Source organism: Cynoglossus semilaevis, chromosome 4 (genome assembly GCF_000523025.1).
Source record: "Cynoglossus semilaevis isolate Cse_v1.0 chromosome 4, Cse_v1.0, whole genome shotgun sequence".
NCBI lineage: Eukaryota > Metazoa > Chordata > Actinopteri > Pleuronectiformes > Cynoglossidae > Cynoglossus > Cynoglossus semilaevis.
Window position 1 is genome coordinate 6,618,049 of NC_024310.1, and position 5,521 is coordinate 6,623,569.

Genomic DNA, 5,521 nt, shown 5'->3' on the forward strand with positions numbered 1-5,521 from the left:
CATGTCAAACGTAGGGAAGATCATGGGCAGCAGATAACACCTCAAAATGATATATGATGGTGGATGGAAGAAAAACATCACATCAAAAATGAGGCGGGACTGGATAAGCGTCAGGCAGAACTGGCCAGGGCCAAAGTATATGAGATAAATGCCTCTGACAAAACAGTGCATCACAGAAAATGAACAGATCTAATCTGGAAACACAGAGTGATGTTTGGTGAATGCACAATGTGATAGTCTTTTTTTTCTTACTCCAAAAACCAATATATATTATAGCAATAAACTCATAGTATACTATACATGGATATCAGACTAGTATTAATGGACAGAGCTTTGCATATATCTAAGGAAAATCTAAATTTACGGAAAAAAAGACAAACAACATGAGTTAAGACAACAGAAACTTAGACAAAGAGTTATCCAAAGCCAAGAAGTTAGCAAAAACAAGCTAAAATTCAGAAAAAGGGAACTCCATAAAACAAACAAAACACAGAAAAGGGACGACTTAGGGTTACCCCAATGTCTCAGGTAGCCAATGTCTAAGGTAGCCAATAAATTAAAAAAAAGAAGAAAAAAACAACAACAAAAAAACAAGTAAATATAGTCTTGTTCACAAAATAAAGCAAACAAAATATACAAAAAAGTAGAAGTATGCTGAAAATATTGTGGAATTAGCTGGGAATTTTATAGCATTAGCCTGCTAGAGCTAACATAAGGTTAACATAGAAAAAAGAGAAACAGATATATATTTTTTTATTTTGCAGGATTTCTTCTTTTTTTAAATTAAGCCGTCATCATTTAAATTGACCTTGAAGTCCTGCTCTTTGCTTTACATGACACAACGTCTTGGATACTTTGTTACTCATTGTGAAATTCTTACCCCACCAGGAAAGGTTTATGTGTTGCCAGTGTCGGTCAGTTTTTAACTGTCATTTCTTCAGCATGAACACAGCAAAAACTGACCACAGTCTCAACTGTAGCTCCTCCTTTAATCATTACTGAGAAGTGGAGACAGACTGTACACAGATGCATAATTTCTAAACATTCGGTTGAAGTGTCATTTCATTTTGTTGTATACGCGTTTTTAATATTCATATATTCAAATGTGACTTTGGCAACAGCCTGCTCTTTGACATTTATTTTGGCTCACCAGTGGTTATTTCTACTAACCTTTCTTCTGTTTTGTCACTTTTAAGGGTAAAGTACTCTGTAGCTAATGAAGACCAATTTTAATACAAAATTAAAAGCTTAGTGGATTTTTCTATTAACTTTATTGTTTGTAGCAGAAATCATCAACTTACTGTTGGTCAACTTTATTATTATTTCAGGCCAACTTTGAATTATCTGTCAGCTTGTTTCACATTTTGGATAGTTTTTAAACTGGATTATATGCCGGGTGTAAGTGTAAGTATGTAAACCAACGTTAAATATCATCTGTTGCTACTTCAAATTGTGCAATTTCTCCAATGGTTTCTCGGTTTCTAGGAGTGAAAGCTGTTTGACTTAGATTTGGGGTGCTTTTTAGTCTATTTCCTTTTGGTCAATTTTAAATTCTTTCTTTTCGGTTTATTTTAAACTACTGGTGTAAAACTCTTATCTACTCATTTTAACACTAAACCACATGAACTCAATAAAAGTAAATGTAAATCAGTTACCCAGAGGCACAGAGAGAGGCAAACACCCAACCAGTTTTCTTTCAAACAATCCAAATAATTCAATTTCAGCAGCTTTGAAACATTTTTATACACCTAATTCAAGATTTTAACCAAAGTAAAAAAAGCTTGACCCCGAAGCAAATATAGGGATGTTACTAGGACTTTAGGTCAGTGGTTCTCAAACTTTTTATACTCTGTACCACCTGAGAAAACACTGAGCTCTCTGAGTACCACCATGATGACCAACATTAGAATACAGCAGCGAAGGCCTTCAGTGTTAGCTTCCACGACAGGAGAGATGTTTATGTTTAAATGTTGTATTAATTGTCCAGGGTATGTTTCAGATTTATTCAATTGAAAATGTAAATGTGAAAATATTAATTTTCCCCACGTACCACTAGAGAGCTCTTGTGTACCACTGGTGGTACGCGTACCACAGTTTGAGAACCACTGCTTTAGGTTAAACTACATATAGAACTGCCACAGCAGACAGTACCGTCAAAATGCAGAATGGAGAATATTAAACCAAAGGGCAAAAAAGAATAGCTGCAAAAGACAAAGCAAAAAGAACATAAAAGATAAAGGATGAGTAAAGTCTCACTCAACATTATCCATTTCTCTGAGTTCAAACAGTCAGGAGGGAGCAGAACAAAGCCCATGATTGACGAGACGATGTTCCATTCATTAGATTGTGCCTGAGGGCGGATCTCCCTCGGTGCAAACACACGCCATCACTATCAGACATCAGGGCCAACGCCCACCAGCAGACTGTGAGGATCGGGAAATCGGACAAAATCACATGTTAGGCGTTACAGCAGTCCAAACATCACTGTGTTCAATATCTCCAGTGGTAGTAACCACTGCAGTCCTTCACTTTGCACAGATTTGAATGCGTTGCAGTGAATGTATAAACCTGATTTGTGATTTATGTGTAAATTCGTACTAGACACAAATCCCATCGCTCCCCTTTGATGACTTTGATGATGGGTGCACCGAGTGCATTCTCAAGTCTCTGGTTTCCACCAATCTTTCTGAAGCCAGCGGTATCATGGGATGCAAAGCAGTGGCAGCAACAGCAGACCATTGTCAGGCGGCTGTGTAGCAGCAGAAACCTGACCTTCCCCTGCCATGGAGCCTCATTATTTCAACAAAAATCAATGCCTACAAAGGGCATTTTGGGAGGGGAGAAGCACATGTTTATATAACTACATGAGACAAAGAGAGGAGCAAAGAAGGGACAATGACTGCTGGAGTTTTATTTACCTTACAATTATACATTATTTACTCTTTGTATTACACATATATACATTGTCCTTGTGTTTTATATCAGTTCAGTAGTTGGTAGTTACTAGGAAAGCTCGGTACAATGAATATGTCATTGTTAACATATTACAACATTAATGCATGCATGATGCAGAGCAGATCTACAATTTTTAATTTCAAATTCTTTAGCCATTTCACCTCTTTTGTCAAGTTGCCTATGCATGAATTTCTTCATTGAATAGTTATGCAAACCTTGAGTTAATTTAAGAGAAAAAAACAAAAAACAAATGCTGATCAAAAAGTTAGTTAACAAAGTTAACAAAGTGTCTCTGTATCGCACCTATTACAAATGTGTTTGGGGTTTTTGCAAGTATGTGTTTGTGTGAAAAGAAAAGACTTGTGAAATTTTCAACAAGTGCTGTCTGTGTTGTCAAACCTCAGTTTCCCGAAACAGCTCACAACTCATGACAGAAACTCGGACTAAAAACAGAACAGGTTCAGAATAAGATAATGCTATAACCAATAATGTCGTATGTGTTATTTAGAATTCTCTGAACACAACATTCAAACATTGCTTAACGGGCTGTAATGAGGAGTGTTATTATATATACTATTATTAATATTTTACACTGCCAGACTGCTCAGCTGTTTTCACTAAACAAAACTGGAAAGTTAAGGATAAACCGCTAGTCAGTAAAGTGCTGTTAGTGCTCTCAGACAGAAAGAGTCCTAATCTATTATTATTATATCTAGTGGACATAATTGAATGGCATCAAGAATTAATAACACCTGATTCTATATGATGACTGATTTACTTCAGCTCTTAACATTTTAAAAACATCAATAGAGGTGCTTTTCCAGGTGCCACTTTTCTCACTTATCTTTGAACACATCTTAATGTGTTCACTGTTCAAAAGTCACTGCTGATTAACCACATTTAATCAAGATCATCTTCCACACAGGATCATCCAGCTGAGTCTGAGGTGCTGTTTGAATCATGGTTGAGATCCAAGCTCAAATTTGACTAGGCTGACAGCATCAGGGGTAGTTACTGCAATGTCATGCAGAGGGCACTCTAACTAAACCTAACAGCAGATCTTCTCCATGCCTGCAGTACCTGTAAATTACACATATCTGGTTCAACAGACATCACTCAAGTCAATTTGACATGCTCAGTGACTGTTAACGGCACCAGTCCTGTGCCACAACAATGTTAAACACTGCACACTGTTTTGACTGACATTAAGTAGAAGCTACATTTTGTTTTGTTATCGCCGAGCCAAAGAGTCTGCCTGAGCAGACAAAGAAGAAACCAATACCTCTAAAAGGAAGCAGATTTGAAATGTGAAGCGAGAAGACCTCAATAAATCATAGTGTTTCTCACTGGCAGAACACCTCCACTTGGACTTTAAGATAACTTTACCTTCCATTTCTTCACTATAAATCAATACAACAGCTGTGAACATTACAACATTCCACCTCCAACTCAGTGGGCCGTTTTATTTCTGATTACTGATGTGCCAATGCGTAAATATTAGACAGGTTAGAGAAATATTGTTTACTAACACGTTGAAGCAACAGTAAAGGAAAACACAACACACTTGCATCTGTTGTGTGGAATATTATGACTGTGAAAATCTACAAATATGAATCTCAGACACCCACGTTGATGTGCCTGATGCTAACACCTTCTGTCTCCTTCACATATGCACATGATTTCCACCTTCACATAATTTGGTGTTCGTGCTCCTCTCGTCTGTGTCATCATCTGACTTAGTGTGAAACTCCCAGTCTGTTTGGTGACACACCGTCTCAGATCTCCAGCTGTCAGCCTGGAGGACAAACCCACAACATATTGTTGCTGCTGAAAGAGGATTGCGAACATTCATCGTCTCCTGGCTACAAAATATCCCAAGTATGTCTGAGTCACCAAATCAAAGAATGATTACAAATCCCACAGAATCATGTTCCAACTGATTAAGGCTGTGTGACTTGAAACTGTGACCGCTTTTAAGCACAGGATCAGTGTAACAATCACAAGTGCGGACATGGAAATCAGTGGAGCTGTGGGAGGAGTGCTGTTGCAGCAAGAAAATGATCAGGCTGTTAAGACATTTCTCGTGTGAAATGCTTGTTTTGCTTTACAGTACACGCTAAGCCACCTCTGGTCAGTATCGATTGGTAGTTTCAATCTGGAGTGCTTTTCATGGGGACTGCAAAATGGACAGGCAAAGTAGACAAGTCCATGGAGCTATGATGGGGGGCTTACAAAGAATGGTGGGCAACGTTAATCTGCATGAAATCTTTGTAAAAGTTATTAGTTCAGTGGTGTGTTCTAGACAATGAACCCAGGGCTCAGAGAGAATATCTGCTAACCATGTTGTTACAAAACCAACTACATCTTCAATGTTCATCCTGTGGCAAACATTTTTTAAAGAATGATGCAATGTCATGTTCATATATGGGGCATGGTCAAGCTGTATGCTGTATCCAAAATAAAGCCATGGGAGATGGCATTGGCAAAATCTTGAATACGTTAAGATGGCTTGTCACCATAATTAATAAGAATCTGGATTTTTGTTCTGATTCACAGAAGCTGGAAC

At 37.7% G+C, this 5,521-nt stretch overlaps 1 protein-coding gene across 3 annotated transcripts in view; it reads right to left on the reverse strand.

The window, feature by feature from the left end:
• The window catches only part of gab2 (GRB2-associated binding protein 2), a 41,108-nt gene that overhangs the window by 14,601 nt on the left and 20,986 nt on the right, over positions 1–5,521 (reverse strand). The window contains exon 2 of one of the 3 annotated variants that reach the window (XM_017032205.2): positions 2,262–2,423. The exons of the other annotated variants lie outside the window; for them this stretch is intronic. The gene's annotated coding sequence lies outside the window, so the exon portion shown is untranslated. The remainder of the gene's footprint in view (positions 1–2,261; positions 2,424–5,521) is intronic. 3 annotated transcript variants of the gene reach the window in all.